The following is a 23,849-nucleotide window of genomic DNA, read 5'->3' as shown; positions in this document are numbered from 1 at the left end:
CTAGGAAATACTATAAAAGGGTCATACACAGGGATAACAAACCATCCCAGACCAGAAGAATATAATTCTACTGAGGACATGATTGCACAGGACTCCACAGCCAAAATGCATTACTTGTCATTGCTCCCATCTCAGAGACAGGTATTAAGCTACTTGTGCATGGATAAATCTATTTTGATGTATTTCGTCTGCTATCCAGAAAATCCCATTTATTTCAGAAACTTGTTAGTATCTTAAATTCCCAAAATATTATCCAGGGATATTCTTAGCATCCAAGCAACTGGAAATCAATACCAGTCTTGAAGAGCAAGATGAAGAATAAAGTTTAATAGCAGTTATTCATGGAAAGCAATCAAAACCATTTTTTTCATATAATTTGGAGTGCCAAATTTAAAGGATTCTTGAATGCTAAGGCCATCTCCATCATGATGATCCTGTGTCTTATTGAGTAGGACCAGAGTATAACTCACATTTTGTGACCCTGAGTTATCAAGGACATGCTGGGCAAACAGCCAAGGTAATACAAGCTCCATAACAATAATCCATGTTGAAAGCCAACATGATGGCTACTTACATGATGGCTATGCCAGTTGGAAGAAGGCTAGACCTTCCAGCTCTGGTAACTGCTTGACACAGTACTTTTTTTTAGTGCATAAGAAATGTTAAAAAGTAAAGCATATATCTTGCAAGTGGGAGAGAAGTCATGCAAGGTAATCAGCAAAGAAATGGGAAGAAGTAGCAGAACGATAAGGTGGAGAAGCAGTGAATCCAAAAGCAGTTTGAACACTTTTTTTAGGGAAAAAAGTCAGTAAAACTCTTATGGCTTCATCTGCACATAGGACTGTCATTGTGTGTGCCAGCAGAACAGATCAAGAGATTGATAGGAGCCCTGTTCTATTTAAAGGACACAGAAATGTGTGGAATCAAAGAAGGTAGAAATGGAAAATGGAAGACTATCTATCTCCTAGGATTGTTCTCTGGGGTGCATTCCTGGGTGTGATTGTCTACTTGAGTCAATAAAGTCTCAAGCTTTCCTCTTCTATGTTCTCCTTCAAACTGTGAAGTTGTATATTTCCTCTTCATCTTTCCTTTCCCAATGTGTATGACTCCATTCAGCAGACACAATTTTCATATATATACTTGTTTCACTCAGCAAGGTTTACTTGTCTTAGCTACTTCTGTGGATCTCGTGGACTTCCAAAGATCTAGGACAGCCACTGGCTTCACCTATTGATTAATTTGTGACACACAGTGTCCCATGGATTAAAAAAGTAAGTTCCAGAAACTCTCACTTCCATTAGACTGTATGGATCAGATGGATCATAACGGGTTTTTTCAGTAGTAAGATATAGGTTTTTGTCCAAGCTACTATCTTGAATAGTAGTTGATCTGACATTTATCTACTGCATGCTTTCTTTATAATATCTGAAGACTGAGTTCATCAACTATTTGCCAAAGAAAATCAGCAACTCCATTTGAGTTCTCTAACTAAGCTAGCTGTTGAGACAATGTTTGTTCAAACCCTATACCTACTGGTGTAGGATCACTCAAATTGGGCAGTCTGGTCAGTCCCACTGATGCTATTCTTCAGTTCAGGTGAAGGCTTTCTTGGAGGATCTATGTTGATGCAAAAATGACCAGAAAAGAACAAGTTATTTATTTTCTGAATCAGATAACATGGCACCTTCCCATGCTGTAAACTTTCAGGGATAGACACAATTTATTTTACCTCCCTGTACATCAAATACAACAACACCTACTGCAGAACTATTTGGGGTTCTACTTGAACAGCAAAAATATTTTTTATGGGACATCAGTACCTCCAGTGAGGCCAACACAGTGAAGCCCTCATGGCTACTAAAGTGTTACTCTTAGTAGAAAGTGAGACTACTCAACAAAGCATATGTGAACTGAAGGAAAAGAGATCCTACTTACATAAGGTACCTTGCAAGATGGACCACAGAGCATGGAATGGGCCCTACTCACAACCCTGTATTCAAACTGAGACACAGAGCTTTAAAATGAAAAAGGGTTTCAAAGGAAAGGAAACTATTTCCCAGCTCAGGTCTAGTCAGAAAATACTTAGTGTCCTAGAGCTAATCAATATTTTCTGCCTATCACATTTCTTCCACAAAGTATTTTTAGTAATGTAGTACAAATTTCTTATTCTGCATTTCTAAATAAAAAACATGAAAAGCATTTGATAGAATGTTTAACAGGTGAAATACACCCTACTCAAAGGTCACTTTTTTTTGTGAAAGTTTAGATTTCTGTATGCAGTGCAGCAGGTTTTATTTAAAGGAATAAACCCCAACGTTGACATGGTGCCATAGTATTCTTTGAAATGACTGACTCCACCTAATTCTCAGCTTAAAACACAAAAATACTTGAGAGAAACCCATCAGGAGCATTACTGTGATGCTGTGTCATGAGGAGGCTGCAGTGAGCTGGTGAGTAGTTTTGACCTCACAGAAAGCTGGAGTGTCTCAGAGGACTCTTTACTAAAAAACAACAGCATTTTTTATCCCAAGAGTGGAAACAGAAGCTGATTAAGGAGAAATCATCCTCTTTGTCAAGTAGTCATTTTTTCTAGATGAAAAGGAAGAGAATTTGTAAAACTACAATGTACCTCCAAGATGTAAATATTGTAAATAAGTATTGTTTAATATATTCAAGAAGAAAAGATTGCTGACTACAATTTAAAAGGCAATGTTAAATTGCTGTACTAACTATTCCAAATTTAAGCTTGAAATTAGTCCAGCACACCAACAATGTCTAAGAAATTTCTAAGGTTTCTGTCACCATGGTAGCAAAGTGGCAATGGGCTTAATCCTGCACTCATTGAGTCCATAGTCAGACTTCTCCTGGCCTCAGCAATGCTGGATCTGACCCTGTAAATCCTAACATACTTGAGCCCACAGCCTGATTTCTAAAACCTTTTTTACCCACTTTCCCACGGCAAATTGGGTAGGGAATTCTGTGGAAGCCATTCACTTCAAAGATGTCTGGGGGAGATTTCTTTCATTCAGCAACAAATCCCTGACTGATTAAAAGAACTATGTTGACAGCCCTACAGGAAGCCATGCCATCCACTCCTTGGGCAGCAGGCACATTTGGCAATGTGTGCCAATTTAGAGGACAGGGAACAGTAAGGGAGGGGAATCAGGAGTCAGACAAGGTTTCTGGAAACTTCCAAGCTGTTTTAAAGAGAAGGGAATTGTTGCCTTGGTTAATGCAATTCCCAGTTTCTCACAGCCAACTAGACAAATCAACCATTATGCTAAAACATTTATATTGTCCTTTGTGGATGATGATAAAATATAATTATTAGATAATATGCAGGAGTACACATAATAACTCAACAAAATCACCAGGTCTGTGGTATAAAGTTGCCTCTAAAAGGCCAGGGCCATAGACATAAACACTTAGGCTCTAATCACCTTCTGTTTCTATCCTCTTTTCCTCAAGAAACAAGGCCTGAGAGATCATACTGTCTATCAGTCTCTCCTTAATAACTCGTGAACCAGCTGGCTGCCTTCAGCCAAACTGGCAATGTGAAAGAGGTCACAAAAGCAAGAAGTTCTTGCAAGCCCCGTAAGAGAAGGTGGCTGCACAAAGAGAAGATGGAGCACAAAGCCCATGTTTGTGCCTTTAAGAGGGAAAGGGGTGCACGTTGAGGTCAGTAATTAGGACTTGTTTGAAAAGCGCTGAAGGGGAAGGCTCTTCAAGAGAAGAGGAAATTGCGGGTGCCTTTTGGCACACTTATGATGGAAATTGAAGAGAAGTGGGTTACAGATTGTGTGTGGGCAGGGACACAATTTCTGAGAAAACTAGACTTCATTAATTCTGCTGCTTGGTGGTATTATTGTTTTCTGTAAAAATGATGAGGATTATTAGACATAGCTGGTAATTGCATTACCAACATGAAAAGGCCTTAACAAAACCACAAGGGGATGATGAGAAAAGAAGCTCCATTACTGAGAAACCGTGCAAAATGTCATACAGAGGAAGAGCCAAGATCAACATATAACTGACACTGCATGTTGACTAAAGTAATGTATGTGATGAAAGCCCTCAAAAATAGGAAAGAGCCTGCAGGGCATTTAGAGTAAGGGTGGCACCTTCACAAATTGGTGTATGTTTTTGGACATACCTGAGTTCAGCCAAAAGTTGTTCTGAGAGTTCTTTGATCCTTTGGGAAGTTGGACAAACTGAAAGACGTTATGCATTGCACTGTGGCTTCCTGTGGAAGTGTTACCTCAGAATGACCATTGCATGCTCTAGAAACACACTTTAACAAGTTTCAGTTTTGTAGGAATATGTTTAGAGCATCAGGATAAATGCTTAGAGATAAAACAAGCGTCAGCCCTCAGAAACCACATCCTTCAGACAGATCTGAGATGAGGCCTGTGGGAAATGTGGAAGCTACAAGCTATGCAGGAGCCACCCTTATGGAAGTGACTGAAGAGTCAGATTCTGCTCCCATTTGTGGCTTGAAAAGAAAGAGCAATCCTGTAGGAATGATGGGCTTTTTTTTCCAATTTAAAGGCAATCTGGGAATAAAACCCTGTTTCTACAAATTTAGTGCCTGCTGAAAAGACTGTCTCACTCTTCAATTGTTAAACTACTGCTTTTTAAAAAGCAAACAGAAGGCAAGGCAAGGAGGGAGTTTCGCTCTACAATAAGGAAGATCTGTTAAACACATACCCCATATCTTCATCAGATGACAGGATGATAATTGGAACAACTTTTTCTGTTGTATAAGTGTCACAAGGCTCAAGGGGACCACTAATTCCCTTTCCTGCAATGACTCAGGCAAGGATTTCCCTTAGTTTTGTTATTAGCCTAGTTGCTATTTTTCCTCCTACCCATTTTGTCGCTTAGCAGACTGCTAGTCACGAAAAAGCTCCACAAAGAAAACAAAATTAAAAAAAAACAAAAACAAAAGAAAAAACACACACACAAAACAACAACAACAACAAACCAAACAAAACAAAACAAAACAACCCAAGACCTGCCACTGCTATGCCAAGTTATGGAATGCTGAATGCTCTTGCCTCCTGGGATCTGCCTGCACAGAAGGAACATGCTGTATTAGTATAAACACTTGCCAAGGAAGTAATTTTTCAGGCACAGACACAGTTTGCTCTCCAAAAGCCACGTGAATCATGTAACTGGGCAATGACCTCTGTGGCAGAGGGTTGGTTGGAAGACACTCACAAAACAGAGCAGCAATCTCCCTGTCAATACATTAGGACTGTGTAGTTCTATAATAATTATACTTACTTCCCTATGTAAATATAATAACAAATTATTTTCCTGAGGAGGTTGTTTAGTACACATTCTAGTTCAGTATGATTATGAAGTCCTGCAATAACTTTTCTGCCGTGTTTTCATCAGGAGATCTCAGCCTGCATTCTAAGACTGGTCATGGTAATTTTTTCTCTACCCCTTACATTTTTTATCCTTCCTTCCCACCTCTCCCTTCATAGAAAGTGAAACTGCAGCCAAGAGCACTGGTCAACAATAAGAGATGCTGGAAATTCCTGGATTCTGGTCCAGTCTTCTAATGACTAGAGTCATGACTATCACTCTAAAGAGAAACCAGTGTAAAATGCTGTACAACACTTCATGCATGTAGAAAATGAACCCTGCATTACAAGCCCTGTCTCTTGTTATTTTCTCATTTTTTAAAAGGACCAAATACATAATATCTTGATAATGGGTTGAAGCTCTTTGGATTTCAAATCTCTTGAAAATACTGGTTCTAATTTTAGGATCACAGCTACAGGTTTAAGAAACTAATGTCAGGCTCCTATTCTTGACATGCTGAAAGTGTGGGTTTCTGGTACATGCATTTAAAAACGGATGTGTTATAAATTGGCTTCCTAGGGCCTGAGGACTTTGGAAAAAGACTTATTAAAAGTTATGCAGCATTAGGAAGGAGAACACATTCAAAAACTTCTGCTGTACAAGATGACTCATAAGGTTATACCACCGATTTTGCTAGTAACACCAGAGGAAAATTATGTCCTAGATCAAAACCACTCAGATGTTGTGAACTTGTTCCTGGGGAAGGCATATGACACATTTTACCACAATTATTTCCTTAGCTGAATGAACTGACTGAGAAAGCAGATAATATCAGCATATCCAATGCAAGCAGCAGGCAATGAGGGGATAAGTCCTTATGTCTTGATCTTGCTCTTATTTGTAGATGCTGACACATCTCCCTTGGACTTCAGGAAAGTAGGACTGACACCAATATAGCAGTTCTTAATTTCCTGCTTTCTTTTCCAATGCATTCTTCCTATCTGTAGCTCCCTGTGACTTGTCCTTTTAGATTCCCTCTCCAGGAAGCTTGTTCATGTCTTCTTATCTGTTTGCCTAAGTCAGTGTAGCTCTTCTCCTTTATATATCATTTGCTTATGATCCAGTGGTATCTTTGGAAGAGCTGGCACTTTCAGATAGTTATCTATCTAAAGCATGGACAAAATGATAAGATTTGTTAATGTCCTTTCAAAATTACTGTCCTCCCATTGGCAAGGCCAAGGACATAGATAGGTTGTATGTGACCCAAAATCTATGATCAAGAAAGGACAAAGAGACAAAAGCACTTTCCCAAAAGAAGAAAGCAGATGAGGTTACATTCAGAATATGTGTACCATCGTGGAGTGACAGCTTATGGTTGAAGACAGGGTCATGCCCAGCCCACCCTTCCTCTATTCTTAAGTTGGGAGAATTTATGTATTAATTTCTATTTCTGTAGCTCTTAAGACCAATACCAAGAGGTCAGGGCCATGCTATAAAAGGTATAGTGACATTTAAAACAAAAACAGTTTCTCTTCCCCATAGATAGCACACACCTTGCAACCTAGACAGTATGCAGCACAAGGAGAGTGACACATTGCAAACGGGAGACATATGGGGGGCAAAGCCAGAGCCAAGCCAAGGACACTAGAGCAGGCTTGTTGCTCAGTCACAGGCAGAGGCAAACATCCTGATTGATGTCTGCTGCAAGCTAACTGGGTCATGCTGGCTGAGGGTGTGAAGTAGATTTCATTTCCATTGCCATCCTGCTTTGCTACAGGCAGCAGGGAAAGCACAATGTAACTTCAGGAGCCCACAGATAACTGCCTGGAACCAACAGCACAATTCCCATTACAGGGAGGGAATTTTCCTCAACTATAGTTGCTTTAGTTCCCCCCCTCATTTTTAACGTAAGCAGGAACAGCTGAGTCAGATTTGAAAGTCAGATCTTCTGGCTCCAGCTCGTGGACTTTGAGCTCTCATCTGTGTTACCTCCCTCAGCTGGGAACTGCTCAGCTCAGCTGGGAACACTTCACATCCATTTTCTTCGCTGATTTCCTTTGTAAACCTGTTGTGCCTCACTTCTTTAGATAATAACTTCTTCAGTATCCTCACTGTAGTCTGTATGTACTGTGCCAATCATGACTTGGCACCAGCTCCCTCTTAGAGTGTCCATAATTTACTAAAATTCAAACAGAGCTATAGGAAGGGCAGAGGAAAGAAAAACAACTCCAAGAGGTTATGGGGAGCATAAAAAGGGAAAAAGTTATCAGTGTTCCATTACCTTCTGCCATGAGGAAAGGGGCAACAGCTGTGGCAGCAGCTACCAGAATGACCTTAGTGAGGGTGTGGGAGATGGTAGTTGTGGCTGGTGGTAAACAATAGGCATCTGTGTATCTCACACCGCCATTCCTTTTAAAATTCATTTCAGCATCTCTTTTTACAGCTTCTACCTGTTTTTCCCTTTATTTTAATCAAATAGAAGCAGTTGGAAGTAGTGCGACTTCTGAGTGCCCAATGCTTTGCTTTGGGAAGCTGAGGAAATACAATATCACTTCCATCTTGTCTGAAAGGGATAGAAAACATCTCAGACCTTACACAGGTTACTGCTTCCTTGTGGATTGTTATTGCAGGGTTAAGCCCTGTTTTAAAAATGGAGGAAAACTTGAATGAAAAGTGCCTGGAGGCTTTTGAACTGGTTTATAAAAATAGCTGCCTGAAGGAAAAAAAGAAGAGAAAAAGAAATGTGAAAAACAAATTCAACACCAAATAGTTTCTAGTGTATCCATCTCTTGCAACTAGTGTGATATTAATAGAACACACACCAGCAGGGAGTGGGAAAATAAACATATTTTCACTCACATAAAGGGACTGCCTAAATGACTCACATATGCAAAAATAAATAAATGGCTTCCCATGATAATCTGAAACTATATTTTATCCACATAAACAACTCAGCTTCTTAACTGTAACCTAACATGTTAAATTCACTCGGTTTTATTTGAGGGCATGGACTGATTGAGTGATCAATCTCTATTACACTGAGCTTTTTTTTTTTTATCCCTTCCTTACAGTGCCATTTTTCTTCCCACTAGACATTTTAGTTCATTTCCCTGAGCCTTCTTCAGCTTAATAGCTGCATTTCAGACTTACAGAAAAAAAAAAGCTATCAAACTTCCAGAGGGGAATGAGTGTAAGTGAATGTTGTGCATGAGAGGGGGAAATACAGCAAATAAAAACTGAGTAAAAGGGCAATTGTCAGCATTACATGTGCTGCACTTAGAGGATAACAGTTATATATTCCAGTTTCATAACAGAGGTGTTCAGGGTCAACAAGGTGCTGGCTTCAGATGCTGTAAAATCAAGAGATAGAGGGGTTTTTATTTTGTAGAACTGGCAAACAGGTATTCCCCTAGAGAAATGGAATGAGGACACAACAATTAACTCTCCTGTTCCTGCAATCGGAGTGCTAATCACATCCTTAGCAACTGCATGGTCACTATGGTACCGACATCCTTCGCTCAGATCCTTTCTGACTCATTCTCCCGGTAACTTTGGCGATGGTCAGAGCAGAGGTGACGTGCACTTGCTGACACTGTGCTGAATGGTTCCATCAATCTCCATTCTGCAATACTGGACACTATTGCCAATCAGGGTGAGCTCCAAGGAGAGAAAGGAAGCTGGGAAGTGTCCAGAAAATCTGTGTTGCTTGCTTTTGAGAAACACTGTGCAAGGGACAAATACAATTCTTCACTACAGCCTCTCTGCTCTAATAGTCTTAAATGTGAGGCTAATGAACTTTAGCTTTGAACACCACTGAACCTCATTTATACTGTAAATACCCTTTGTGTAACATCTTTTTGTCACTCAGATACCAAAAACAACAATGAAGCTATCAGAAAAGAAGGAAAGGAAAAGGCAACAATCTTAAAAAAGTAAGTCAGATTCATCTTTCCACTGCAAGTATTTTCCTGAGAGCAGCAGTGAAAAATTACAAGGGTTGTAATGGAAAAATGCTGGATATTGAGACATTTATAGATGCTAACAGAATCAGAAAATAGCATAGAGGAAATAGACTGTCCTTGATGGAGCTGCTTAGAGTGGCTGCGGAATCTCTCCTGTAAGAGGTTGGTTCTAAACCCCATGCACTGCAGACACAAACAACTGGAACCAGCTTTCATTCACTGAACATGACGGGTTCACAGCTCTAATCTGTAATTACTTTGAGTGCTCCAGTGACACAAAAGAGCTGGAAGCCCAGCCCTCACTGTCTTAAGACTACTGCTGACTCCCTTGCCTCCCCAGCAGCATAAGGTGGTGAAGGAGAATTTATTCAAGACCCCAGCTTTTTATTTTCAAATCTCAACATTTTGGTACACAGGAAGACAAATCTTACTATTAGTCAAGCAGAGAGAACGAAACAAGTGTTTTCAGGAAGAAAATGGATGTGATGTAATCAAAATATATGAAGTCAGTATCAGGACACCATGCAATTAAAAGGAATAGGAGGAAACATTCCATAGTGCATATTTGCAATATCTCCCCAGATGCAGGATTATGTCCTGTGATAAAGCTAGTACTGATCATTTTTGGAGATAGAACCAAGCAGATGCTTTGTGGACCTAGGGTGACAAACATCTATTCTCACATGTGGGAGGTAACGTTAAAATGGAAGGTATGGATACTAGGAGGTAGTCAACTGGAGTAGGAGTAGTACTGACTGAGAATAAGACAAATGCATAACTTATGAAGGACTCACAGAGTGGACATCTTCTATGTCAGTATTTATTATGTACTCCTAATTGGAGGACATCAGGTCTTCATTTTCCTAATAGATATCTGCAATAAAGATATCTGAATGATGTATATACCACTCACTGATTGCTGGGCAAACATTATCAGAGTGCCAATATTTGCTTTTTTTCTAGAGCTATCATTGTTTGAGAAGGTAGAAGTTATTTTGGATAATGCTCTGCTCTGCTAGAGATGTATCAACGAACTCACACGTGGAAATCCTCTTGTATGCCTACTCTGTTATTTTCAATGCAATTTACTTTGCAGTGAAAACAACTGCTAGTCATGTGATAAATACAGAACCCGAGCAATAATTAGTGATAGTGGACCTGGACATAAACCCATAATTGCAAGTTTGGTCACCTTACCCAAAGCCTTCACCACAAACTTTATGAAGAACACTGATCACCATTTGCATGAAGTTGCAGTACCCAGAGTATGTAATTTGACAGGGTGACTGAGCTGTGGAGCTGTGCAGTAATACTTCAGTTCATCCTATCAGTGCTTCAATCTGTGAGTAACTGTATTTCATATAACAGTCCCCCAAGGTAGATGGAAGTTCACTAAGATTTTTGGTAACAAAATGCCTGCCGAATCTCCTGCTGCATTTGGAAAGAAGACAGAAGAAAAGTGGAATGCCAAATCAAAATACTATGGTCTTGGCTCCCTGACATAGGTCAAGAATATGCTGTTTGGGTCTAGAAATCAACAGCACAGCACCAGAAGTTTTGAAAGGACAGCTTTGTTTCCCACAGTTGTTTTGCTCACTTCAATGTTTTTCCTCTACCCTGCTCTATAATCAGGATACAGTTTGACCTTGTATACAAAAAAATGTGCCATTCAGTAGTTGTTTAAGTTATTGATTATTCTTATGAAAGTCAGTTGGGAAGGTGTTTAAATCCACGATGTCTTTTTACACATGCAGAAACTTGATTTCATGAACAGGAACTTCAAGCATCTGAAGTAGACAAAAATCTATGGTAAGCACCTGACAAGAAACTTTTGTGTGTTCTATGCCAGGGCTTAAATTTATATGAAACATCACCAAGATCCTGCTAAACCGGAATTTGTCTTGTCATTCAACTGTTTGGTAACTGCTGGTCAGTTTAAGTCAGTTTTTCCTTGTGCGTAGTCTGAAGAGAGCAAAAGCCTCTCACAGCTCCAGTTACACAGGATAGTTCAAATATTAAAGCCTGTGTGTTCACCTCTGTGTACATTCTTGGATCATTTCCCAAAGGATCAGGTATTTCAATAACATCACAAAGTTCCTTGCTTCCTCGTTTTTCACTTCTGATGAAACTTCCTCTATCAAAGACCAGAGTTAATGATCGATCCAGATTTAATCAACAGAAGTATTTACATTTCAAAATAATGAGACCCACTCAGCTGGTAACTTGTTAATTAGTTCCTGAGCATTCTCCTTTTATCCTCTGGTGCTGCAGTGGTGCAGCAGACAATTCTTCCAATATTAAGGGAAGTTATTTGAGAAGTGTTATCTCAGAATCCTATCTTGCTCCAGGATCAATTTACAGCAATGTGTTGATTACAGGAGAACTACTGATTTACCTGGAGGTAAATGTCTTTATGTATCAGACTGTCTTCCCCTTCCTAACAAGTTTTTGCCTTGTATTTTTGCATGCTTAATGTCTGCAAAGCAATTAGGTATCTGAATTTAAGGTTCTCTGCCCTGTTATCTTCTAACAATGCTATTCTTTCATTCTGGAGCTCCTAATACTTGGTTCACATTTACAGAAAAGCTATTTATACCACTTTATAATTCAGTTCCATTTTTTTTTCTTAATTCTACATGGAGGCTCTTCTACCCAGCTATACAAAGTTACCAGAATGTAAATAACAATCTGCCCATAAAATTTTTTTCTAGCACCCTGACACTTGCAAGTGTGGATAGACATAAAGAATGAGGATGTGCTCCCAATTTCTGTCCCAGTACTGGTAAAGTCTGAAATACATATTCTGGGTTTCAGTCTTCTCCAGCAGCTCCCTTAGCAACTGGAAAACTCCAATTAGTCCTCAGTGCAGGATTTGCTTCAGCTGACCTGCTGGTAATCAGTTGCCCCAGAGCCTAGATCGATGTTACCCTGTGATTATCAGTTCTCCCATCAGACTGAACAGACAATCTCAAAAACAAGAAGACATTTCAAGAAATAAGATCAGGATGTTTTACTCCACACAATTTCCTCCCATAACCCAACTTTGCAAGGCATATAAACGTGTGCTTATCTTCAAGCACAATTAATCACCTTTTTAGTAACAGGAAGTTTTTCTGTAACTGGAGATTATATCTTCTTTTCTGCAGTTCCATCCTTGTGTGGTTGTGCTCTTTTTCTTTTGTTTTTCCTTTTTCTGTTTTTATTTTTCTTCATTTCCTCTTTTCTTTTTTCCCTGTCACATATAATGCAACAGTGCAAACTTCTTTTCTTTCTTAAACATGACGGGTGGGCAAGGAGACAATTATTTAAATCATATGGTGGGGGAATAAGTTATAAAAATAGCAGCATATTCCTAACTTTTTAACAGGAATTTGTATTTCTGAAACATTAAAAGTTCTCTGGAGGACTAAGTACACATAAGACTGAACCTGGCTTTTAAATTAATTGTTTATCTTCTATAAATTAATTACATAACTTTCTGATAGTCACAAATTAGCACCAAGAAGCTGCACAAATTGCAAGTAAAAGAAAAGAAGAGAAACTTTATCCTTAACAAGTCTCTGGGACATCTTTTGAATACCCATCTAATTTTAAATGTTTGTGATCATGGGAAAAATGCTGCCACATGTTGCAAATGTGGAAAATACTGCCAGTGTTTTAAAAATATTTGAATAAAAACCTCTCATCTTTTAATCAGACATTTAGAACCTGCATGTGTTGCCTGTAAAGCCAATGCAATGATTCTGATCTTCACAAAAGTGTGATCCAGCCTTAGCATTGGCTGAAGTTGTGTCTTTGGATCTGAGTTTCAGGGAACAAAATCCTAGAAATGCAATTAATGACCTGGAGGATTCCGTTTGGGTGTTTTTCATTTGCAGTACTTGAAAGGAATCCAGTCACTTCCTTAAAGATAATCTCATGTTTTATAAGGATTACTCATGAAATTCATTTTATCGCAAGGTTTCCAGCTTGTTTGTCCACAGGAGGAATAAATCTTGAATACTATCAAGATCTGATAGCCCAATTTCTGACAAGCAGTGAACTAAGTGCCTATGTATGCAAAAACCACTCATCTGACAAACACTCCCTGATTAAATAGATGGTTCACTGGAACAAAGGGAAGAAGTAAGAACTGGGGAAGGGGGGGTTAATTAATAAGTGTTTTTTCAAGCTACTACTATTCTGTTCTTCCTGACTCCTTTTCCTGCACTTTAAAAAAACTTCATCATCCTAGACTAGTCTATCAATAGCACAAGCATTCACAACAGAGTGGACTCTGATCCACTTTCACTCTTCAGACAAATCTTCCATTGACACCAGTGAGTCTGACCCTGAAATACACTTTTCTTGTTGACTGGTCAGAGCTCAGCTTTGCTGTCCACTTCATGTGATGCACACCATGCACCTATTTATTTAGGATCCAGAATGAGAAGTGAGAGTTACAGAAAATCTGTTCTGAACTACTGTAGTTTAATTTGGATACTGGTGGGGTTCAGTGGAGAGCCAGCAAGACTAACCTAGTTATGGAATGTTGGCCATTGTCCATCAGGCCCTGGCCTGACATAATTTTTCAAACACAAATAATCTCTTTTGTGACTAAGAATAAACAGAGTTGGGGTTTCATTTGCCTTTTTTTTTTTTTTTTTTTTTTCCTTTTTTTTCTTTTTTTTTTTTAATTTACATGACATTTGGACATCTCTTTCCACAAAGAGTTGTTCCAGTATTTGACCTTAAACTTTGTGGAGTAGCCTTCTACACCTCCCAAATTTAATTTCTTCATTTCACCATGTGCAAGATATAAGATTAAGCAGCTCAAGGATGCTTTGAGGCATTCTGGTCTATCATCTGCAGGGTGGTGTGGGAGTCTTCTGCAGATATCCACAGCAGCAAGAAAACAGGTGGGTTATTGTTGTAACAGTTTTATGTGAGATAAATGAAGATTAGCAAAAAGAAGAATATCTTAGAAAATATTTCACTGTAAAGTTGGGGTATGTCATGAGAAGGTAGAGAAGCCATCATTAGACAATCTAGATTTTAAAACCTACTGTATGTTATTTGTGACCATTATAAGTTACTCAGAAAAAACTTCCTTGCTCAGCCTAAGGCTCTGAAGATACTTATTTGCAGTTCTATAGCTTGTTTACTAGCTTCTCCACTTGATTTTGTACTTTTTATTAGAAAATTCTTTATGAATTTGAATATTTTCAAACTACTCCTTGGCATGCTGCTTACACAGAGGAGGTTGCTCAGTAATGCTGTAGTCCCTTTTATTTACTCCTAACTCCAGTTGTTTCTTGTCAGCCATTAATAGATAAATATTTTACTATCTGGTTTTCTTCATCTACTACAATCTTTTCTATCTAGAAGGGTCTGGCAGCTGTAGAGTCCTCTTCTTACCCTTCACTCCATGACACACTCCAGGACACTAACGTGTCCTCACTCCAGAGATTATAGTAAGTCTTACAATATTCTCTTGTATTTTAACACTCCCTCATTCTTCAGGAACACCTATTACATCAAGTTCTCCTTCTTTGGTCATACACTCTGCCTTCATCTGTTACTATTTTTAAGCTTGTGATATGCAGGCATTGATATTACTTATTTTTGGCCATCTACCTATTTTTAAACAACTCCTCAGCTTAGCTTCCTACTTCAGAATATACCACTGTGATTTCAGTTTAGTTACTTTCAATGTCATTCATCATCCCTGTTCCCACCTTTTAGAACTGGATACAGATATAAGATTCTAATGGGGCCAAGATATGTGGAAATGGGGGCACTCTTTTACCCAAAGACATGGCTACCCACATCCTACCCAGTGCAGACAATCTGCTGCCTGATCCTGCATGCTGCAATGAGATCAGAGCCGTGTGGCCACAATCCCCTTTCCATAATTAGATAAGGGCTGCATTTTCCCTTGGAAATGTCCCTCTTTATCATCAAGACATTTCAAAGCTCAAAAGCTCACTTTTCTTTTTTCTTTTTTTCCAATTTTTCCATTTTTTAAGTGATAGGGCAGCTGATTTTTCCTAGCAATATTTTCCCTGTTAGGAAAATGATAATGAAAAACAATTTCTACTTTGAATTTTTTCAGCTATTCCATTACTGAACCTTCCATTGTCTCACTGGAAACTGTGAGAGAGGGTTTGATTCTTTTCTGTGGAAAGAACGTGGAAAAAACCTTACTAGGCTTTTTGTAGCAAAAGAACAATTTTTCTTTTATCCAGGATTTTGCTTCAATTTTGTATAACATTTCTTTGAAAATACATGTCCCAGTTTCCTTTTAAACATCTTTATTCTGTTCTGCCACTGAAAAGGCTGCAGATGGAAGGGGAGAACCAGGAACTCCCCATGTCAATCAGCTCTATTCATTCAATGGCTGTATTTATTCGTTTCATTAAAAACATATTGAGCAGGCCTGGTTCCTCAGTTCTGCACGCCTACACAATCCTGACTGCCTTGCCATTCCCCTGTCAGTAAGGGCTCTATCCTGAGGCCTCTCTCAGCTTGAGATTCCTCATGAAACATGAATCCAAGAGTTATCACATGCTTTCAGGTCTTGTTGGAAAGGCTTCACGCAGCTTAACGGGTGTGGAGGGGGATGGAGACAGTAGGATGAGGAAAAAATAAGTACTTGTGATGAACTGATAATTCATTTTTTTAAAAAAAGAAATGGAAAGAAAAAGTCTCCATAAAGCTTGGAAAATGTCTCCATTGCTACTGCCATCAGTGAAATTAATGTACATGCAACATCTTACCAGCACATTGCTCATAAACTATGGTTTTGTAGGAAATGAAGCACTTTGGGCTGCCATCAGCAAGGGAGCAGTTCTTGGAGAAGGCTGTTAATTTGCTACATTTGTAATGCTGAGGCATGGACTGGTCCCCTTCAGAAAATTTCATGTTCTCCTGTTATTAAAATCAGAACTGTGTGGAAGAGCAGAACCACAGCAGGAGCCTGCTACTTATGGGGTAAAAAGAATGAGTGCCAACAGAAGTATTAAAACTATACTGGCTGTCTTTTAGCACTTTTGTTGGTATTTAAAATTGACTTTTTTGTTATATGGCAAAATACAAAGAGTTTTGTATGAATCAAAAGACCTCCATACTCAGAACTGAGAATCAAGGTTGCAGTCTAAGTGCTATTTAAGTTGAAAACCTGCCTAGTATCTGTAGTGGTCTTTAGCTCAGACACCAGGCTAGAGATGACTTTTCAGAAAAAGAAATTTCTTTCTGTATTCAGGCCTAAAGAATGATCCATAAAAATCTATCTACTCAGCCACATTGGAACTTAACATCTTCCTCTCTTTGGAAATGATCTCTCTTTCCATAAACATCAGATTGGATAACTGCTTCCTAAATACCCTAAAGTCCTTTATATACATATGGACAAAAAACTTTAACACCTGCACCCTTACAATTCTTCAACAAAGGAAGAGACTGGAGTTTGCACTGATGCCCTTAAGCACTCCCAAGGATATATGATATACAATCCAATCCATATATACCCTCTGTTTTTTCTTAAGTGGGTCACGTTCTATTAACATACAGTGTGTTACATAACCATGGTACTTTTTTGTCTTTTATGACAATAGAGATTCAAGAATACAGCCAAAAAGATCTGCTTTATATCAAACAAAAAAAATCTTAGTATTACTTGCCCTGTCCTCAAAATATTTGATCTGCACAGCCACCTTTGACAGAGAATCCTTAGCACTGCTTCCTTTCCAGATGACTGAGCAGAAGTGCACTGGCATCACAAAATACATATCAGTATCACATCAGCATGGCCTTAGCCAAGACTGAACACATATGCACCCTGATATTTATGTGTCTTTGTGACAGGAGGTAAGCCCTACTGAGACAGAGAGCTCATCCAGTTCACAAGCACATGCTTGGTCCTTTCCAGATTAGACACAGTCCCTGAATGGTGCATCAATTCCAACAAAGCACACAGCAGAAAGGACAAGGCAGGGAGGGAGGAGAACCGTGGCAAGCCATGCTTTCATCTCCAGTATTGGTAGTTCACCGACCTGGTGCTGCCACTGAAGCGACCACTTGGGCACCTTGGCAGTCAGCTAAGGAGAAGTTGGTGTTTAACAGGATATAACTTGATTGAAGGCAATACAAACCAGGAATGGTGTTGTAAACAGATCAGCAGACAGGTGAGATCAGGGAAATCAGTCTGTAGCCTCTGTGTCTTGGGAATCTGATAATTTCTTTAATGCAGGTAATCCTGTCTGGTAGAGGAATGCCATCATCCCTGGTTTAGGAAGTTAATGGGAGGCTAAAGAGTCCAAATACCAATAAAGATATTTAGTTATTGAATTCTGCTGTGAATTAGGACCAAAGTGACAGCTTTACAGAGGCACAGGAGTATCTGGCTTGACACACAAGGTTTCTTAACACCACACTTGTATCACTCTCAGAAGAGCTTTGCTCCTCTCCTCTCTGACATTGTTTAACTGTAGGGGTAGGGTAGGAGAATGTTCTTAAGGATCGTGGTACCAGCAAAAAGGCAAGGAGAGAACACAAAAACTTTCCCATTCCTAAGTACCTGTATGTATAAACATGTATAAATACATATGCACATCTGTGGGTTCACACAGAAAGTAGTGATGATGCTGATGGGGCCTGGCTGCTCACTCTGACAGTAGCCAGCACAAAAATACATGTCTGGTTCCTAACAGGTGTGTATCCCCTTGCACAGCTGGAGATGCTTGGCATAGATAAGAACGACTACAGTCAATAAGACTTAAATTTAAATGGTGCAGAAAGTGGTTTAGTCCTCCACTTCAAATAGTTCTTCTGGGTCAGCTGTGGGGCATAAAGTATGTGAAGGAAGAATCATAAACATCCTTGACCTATCAAGTGTTTTCACCAGCCATAATTTTTCACCAAACAAAGCAAAACAAAAAACTTCATAAGTATAAAGTGATTTTAGCATCAGACTCTCCATGTTTTCTGTCCAATCACTCTGTAAGACAACTGGCACCATAATCAGATGAATAAAAATTATGGCACAGTCTGAGGGTCACATCCTTTTACTGGAACCATAGATTTTTCTGAAACTATTTACAAATTATTTTTAGAAAAATCAACACAAGGAAAAAATAAATTATTCTGTGCCTTAATGCAAAATTGCTGTACTTACAACAACGGGTATTGTACCAATGGCTAGAGTTACCTGGAATTGGTTTTGGTCAAGGAGAGATGCTGTTCCCAACTTGGTGTCAAAGACAATTCAAGTCCCCTGCAGACTAGCCTGTAAATTCCTAGAAACTGGATTTAGTATACAATTCAGTGATAAAAAATGATAGTTTAAACCATCCTCTTGAGCTTGGCTACTGTCAATAGAAACCCTTTCCCCGTTGCTTAGTTTGAAGATTGAACTTCTGTGAAGTGTACTATCTTTATTCTCCCCATGCAAAGAGGAAACCAGCATTAGGCTTTCACAGCAGAATGACCCAGGCAAAATGTCTACACAGATACTAACAACTTTGTGTGTGTTTGCTAGAGCCATGGAGCAAGTGAATTCCATGGGTATTCTGTACTTATGCTATTTACATTTACCTAAAATGCCTGCTGTGGTGTAGGTACAATCTGGCTCTTCCACATCCTCATACAGTTCCCAACCATACAGCTCCTCCTAACATCTTTCTCTATTCTAAATCAAACTTGAGTTGAGGTTTTCTTTGAACGTTTTGTCTTCATTGTCCTCTTCCTCCCTTTCTCTTCTGTAAAAAAAAAAAAAATATCAATAAGACATTTAAATCTGAGTGAACATTTCTCAATTAAATTGACACAAACATACAAGCAATTTTCTCAGAGTTGTTGACTACTTTTCATCTGTTTAAGTTGCTTCCAAGCAAGTTCTTCCCTAAGTGGAAATAGGGCATTTCTGAAAAATGAAGAACAATTTGCCAAAACCCTTTTGACACAGTGATTCACTAACAGTGATTTCTGATTAATTAGGGGCACAGTCTCCTCTTGATCTGTATATAACATAACTCCACTAATTTCAAAGAGAAAGCTGCTTTCCTTAAGTTTGTCAGGCAGCACCTACCCAGGGGTCTTTTGCTGGTCTTTTGCCCAGGGGCTGAACAGGATTGCTCAGCCTTTGGATGTTTTTTTCACCTGCCCACTGCTATGGGTGGCTCTTGCTGCCAGTAACACTCAGTGCAGGCAGTGGCAGGGAAGGAGGAGGCCTGCCCAGCCTGGCAGCCATCCCAGCTGCTGCTGGCACGGCTGACATCTGGAGGCACCAGGTGGCCCAGCTGTCAGGGGCTGCATTCAGAAAGCAGCGCAGTTACTTCTCGCACTGCAGATCAGTAGATTTTGGTCAATACGTGGTCACAGTGACAGTTCCTGTGATCTCCTGGCGCTGCCCTCACAGACAGCTGTGGTCATCAGGAGAGCCCAGAGCAGCTGCTGGAGGGAATGGCACCGTGTGACACAGTTGGCGGCGCTCATGTGGACACGGAAACGCACCTGGAGGCTCCTGAGGCTGCTTGCTCAGCACAGCTTGCAACTCACCACTGAAATCTCTTATCTTTCCCCACACACTCTCCCCAAACAGTGTCCATGTCTCTGCCTTTTAGCACCCAGTGGCCCTAGGTCCCATCCAGGCATGACTGCTGGGGGTGTCTGACAGGGCCACACCAACAATTTAACAGTAGGGACAACCAGACTGTGGCTCTGTCTTGAGTTTACTAATGAAAATGTGACTTGTGGATGCCTAGGTGGCTGAGTTCAATCCATACCATGGCTGCGGAGAGCAGGCGCCCAGCATTAGGAATGCTGACAGAAAAGCAGACAAGGAGGCAATAGTAATGTCAACCACAAAGAACATGGCAGCCCTTTTTAAATTCTTTGGTTACATTTATAATTCTTTAGTGAAAATAACCCCCCTCCTGGCTCTACAGAAAGCCTGGACAGCTTTGCAATTGGGCACCCTAAAGGAACAAGGTAGGGGGTGCAGAAGAGACAGAATCACTGTACAGGGAGAGGGCAGCATGGCTTCCAGGTACCGGGAAAGGACCCACCTGATGGGACAGCGTGTCATCCTGTGCTTCCCCTCAACCTTAGTGCTCCTGCTGCTGACGGCACCACTTGCAGCTGCTGAGGCGCTGAGCAGGGCTGGCTCCGGCAGTCGATGCCCGAGGGTGTGTGCCGGGACAGGCCGGCTGTGCCGGGACACCTGAGGGGAGAACGGCGCCGTTCTGAGGGCGCCGGGCTCTCCCGGGGCCCCGCCCGGGAGGCGCTGAGGGGGCCCGCGGCGGGCCCTGCTCTCCACAGGGCTGGAGGGGAAACCGTCACCTGGCAGCATAAAAGTGTGGAAAATTGGGATCGCAGGGTGTTTGAGGTGATGCCTTGGTGCTCCTTATGTGACTTTACATGGAGACAAAGATCTGCAGCTGAGTCCTTCCCTTCTGTGCCACAGCTCATGAACCATATTTAGGCTACGTGCTGGCAGCTCTCTCTGTTTCCCAGAGCATCAGGTGTTGTTCTTTGATCATGAGGGCTGTGCCCTCCTTCCTATTCCAAATTATCTTCTTTCTAGCAGCTCCTTCTGCACCATAAGGCAGGCACACTCTTTCAGGGTCACAGGAAAGAGGTGGAAAGTAACATTTATTTTTGGGACCAAAATATTCACTTGAGAAGGCCAAGGTTCTTGTAGCTGAATTTTAGGTACTTCTATTTGTTTTGCAAGAGTAAGAAGCTTTTGTTGAAGGGCAGGAAAGTTCCCATTTCTCAAAGATCCTTCCTGAATATTCCAAAACACCTTTAAAAAGGTATTATCAATCAACTACACTTCTCCTTACCTGTGGGCTTAGTACTAGTCCTAGGTTTCATGACACCAGCTAGACTGAATCCTGAGAGGAGAAGGGCCTCCTGTTTACCTCAGTAAATTAGAAATACTAGATAAGATCTTCAAACCAGAAGGCAAACATTTGCTTGGAGAGGGACTCTGTTTTCCAGTTCCCACACTCCATATTACTTGGGGATCTCAAGTTGAATTACTGTTCTACCTGTTTGAGATACTTTTGTTCAGTCTGCACCTCCAAAAAGCCCAGCAGAAATTCAGCAGATAAAGATAAATTTGACTGAGTTTGGAAGAGTATTTTATCTCAAGACTAATTTTAACATCAAGACTAATTAGCTGCACCACCTTTGACTTGTTCAGTTTTATTGCCTTTAATCAGTGAACATTAAACTGACAGAACAGAAACACACAATGGATCTGAAACAATGCACAGGGGTACACGAGGAAGGCTCTGTGAAAATAGGATGTGGCTATTATGATTGCAGACAAGAGATTTCCAGAAAAGTGAAGTCAATGGACAAGCCATGGACACAGAAGGCCCCAGGAAGTAATTATTCCAAAAACTTTCATTAGCTCTCAGTACCACAGAGGCACATGATGAGACACTTGAGCTCATACAGATGATGATCAGCAGATACAGCTTGTGACTAGGTCTTTGGAAAGATTTTCAGCCAGGTGGTTAGAAACTGTTAACAAAAAACTATTTATTTCACATCAAAACTGGCATCCTAAAAAACTAATTAAAAACTAATTAAACCCAGAAGTATTACAAATATTTGTAAAAAGCAGTAAAATAACATGGTTTTGGTGGCAAACCTTTGCTTTTATTCACATTTAATGTTGCTCTTCTTGTTTACCCTCATTAGAAAAAGGTGAGTAAAGCCAAAAATACAACTCATCATTAAAAAGAATAATTTTTTTTAAAAAGCGGGGAGAAAAACCTGAGAGAGCTGGGATTGTTCAGCATGGAAAAGAGCAGGCTTTGGGGGAGGCCTCACTGCAGCCTTTTAGTGCTTAACAGGGCTCATATAAAGCATGGTGGGACTCTTCATATGGGCAGATAGTGACAGGACAAGTGGTAATGGTTTTAAACTAAAATTGGGCAGGCTTAGATGAGGTATTAGGAAGCAATTCTTTACTCAGAGGGTGGTGAAGCACTGGGAACAGGTTGCCCTGGGAGGTCTGGATGCCCCATCCCTGGCAGTGTTCAAGACCAGGCTGGATGGGGCTCTGAGTGACCTGACCTAGCGGGTGACATCTCTTCCCATGGCAGGGGATTGGAACCAGATAAGGTCCCTTTCAACCCAACCTATTCTATGACTCTGTGTCTGAAAAGTTGTGCTACATTTGCACATGATGAGTTTTTATCAGATGAGCTCAACAGAAGGCTCATATACAGTTTAACCCTAAAAGTAAATTAATTTTTCTTTTCTCAGAAAACTCTGTACCCAACAGCAAGAGTTGCCCAAGGTGTGTGACTGTGTGCTACTGAAAAATTTTGAAGAGGTGGAATTCATTCACTTTATGTCCCTTCCCAGGCCTCCAGCCCAGGGAAGTGTCTGACAGCTATTCCTGCAGACCTACTTGCTTCTAAGAGGACGTGTTTGATCGCAAAGCATTGTATTTTCTGAAACTTCCTGGAAAACAACAGGTTATATGCTTACCTGTAATTGATAATCATCCCTCCAGTTGGGTTTCAGGCTGTGCTGCCCTTCAAAAGGTTCTTCCAGAAGTCTTTGGAAGTCTCTCTCACAGGTGGAGAGCAAAGTAGAATAGAGCAAAGGATGTACAGACATATAATATGCAACTGTCAGACTGATCAAGGTAGGTGAGACGCTAAAAGCTTCCAGAAGTTTTCAGGGAAGAGAGAAAGTAAAGGAACCTAGACCTTGTCTTTAGGAGGAAAAAAGCTATCATGTGAAAATTCTATTTGCAGAAATAATTCTGTCAAACATAACTCCATTCATACCTACATCATACTAATTGATCCGCAACAGAGACAATTCTTTTCAGCTACAACATCTCTCTCAATCTCTCAAACTATGTGACACCAGGATACCACTGTCACACTGAAGCAGACAGAACATGGCCCAGTTTTGACCATTTGGAACACAAGCCCAAAATTTGGACCTGTGCTGAGCCCTTTTTCAGGACTCTAGAGCTGTTTTTTAAGATACACTCAAATACTACAAATTACGTCCATCATTACACACCTGGTACAACCTGAGTGACCAAAGCAGCCATGGGCATCACTTCTTCATTGTCTTCCAGCTTGCCCATATGGTTTTTCAGAAACGCTTAACAACACCTCAGTTCCTTTTGCCTTCAATTTATCCCCTGGAGTGAGCTACCTCTGGACATGTCTCTCTTCATTAGCTACAGAGGGAGAATAAATGGGCAGACTAGAATGATCATCTGACTTTTAGCTGCAGATGGCAGGAGGGGAATCCTACCCTCTGTCCGTCTGTCTGACATAAACAATCCTAGCAGGTTCCCCAACAGGGCAAGTGAGGCATGTTGTCCTGGAAATGAAACCAAGCCAGCAGGCATCAGCTGGGCCCTACAGAATGTCCTGCTGCAATGCCCACTGAGGCTGCTGCAGTGTGTGAGCACAAGGCAGCAAAACCCCAAAGGGATATTGGCCTGTCTTGAGAAAGTAATTTCATTTTATGTCATGACACTGCAAAGTAATTGTGCTCAAAATAACTGGTTTTACTGCCTAAATATGTTTTTAGTACTTGAGCATC

Source organism: Prinia subflava, chromosome 6 (assembly GCF_021018805.1).
Source record: "Prinia subflava isolate CZ2003 ecotype Zambia chromosome 6, Cam_Psub_1.2, whole genome shotgun sequence".
NCBI lineage: Eukaryota > Metazoa > Chordata > Aves > Passeriformes > Cisticolidae > Prinia > Prinia subflava.
The sequence above is the reverse complement of the archived record's forward strand: the minus strand, read 5'-3'. Positions refer to the sequence as shown.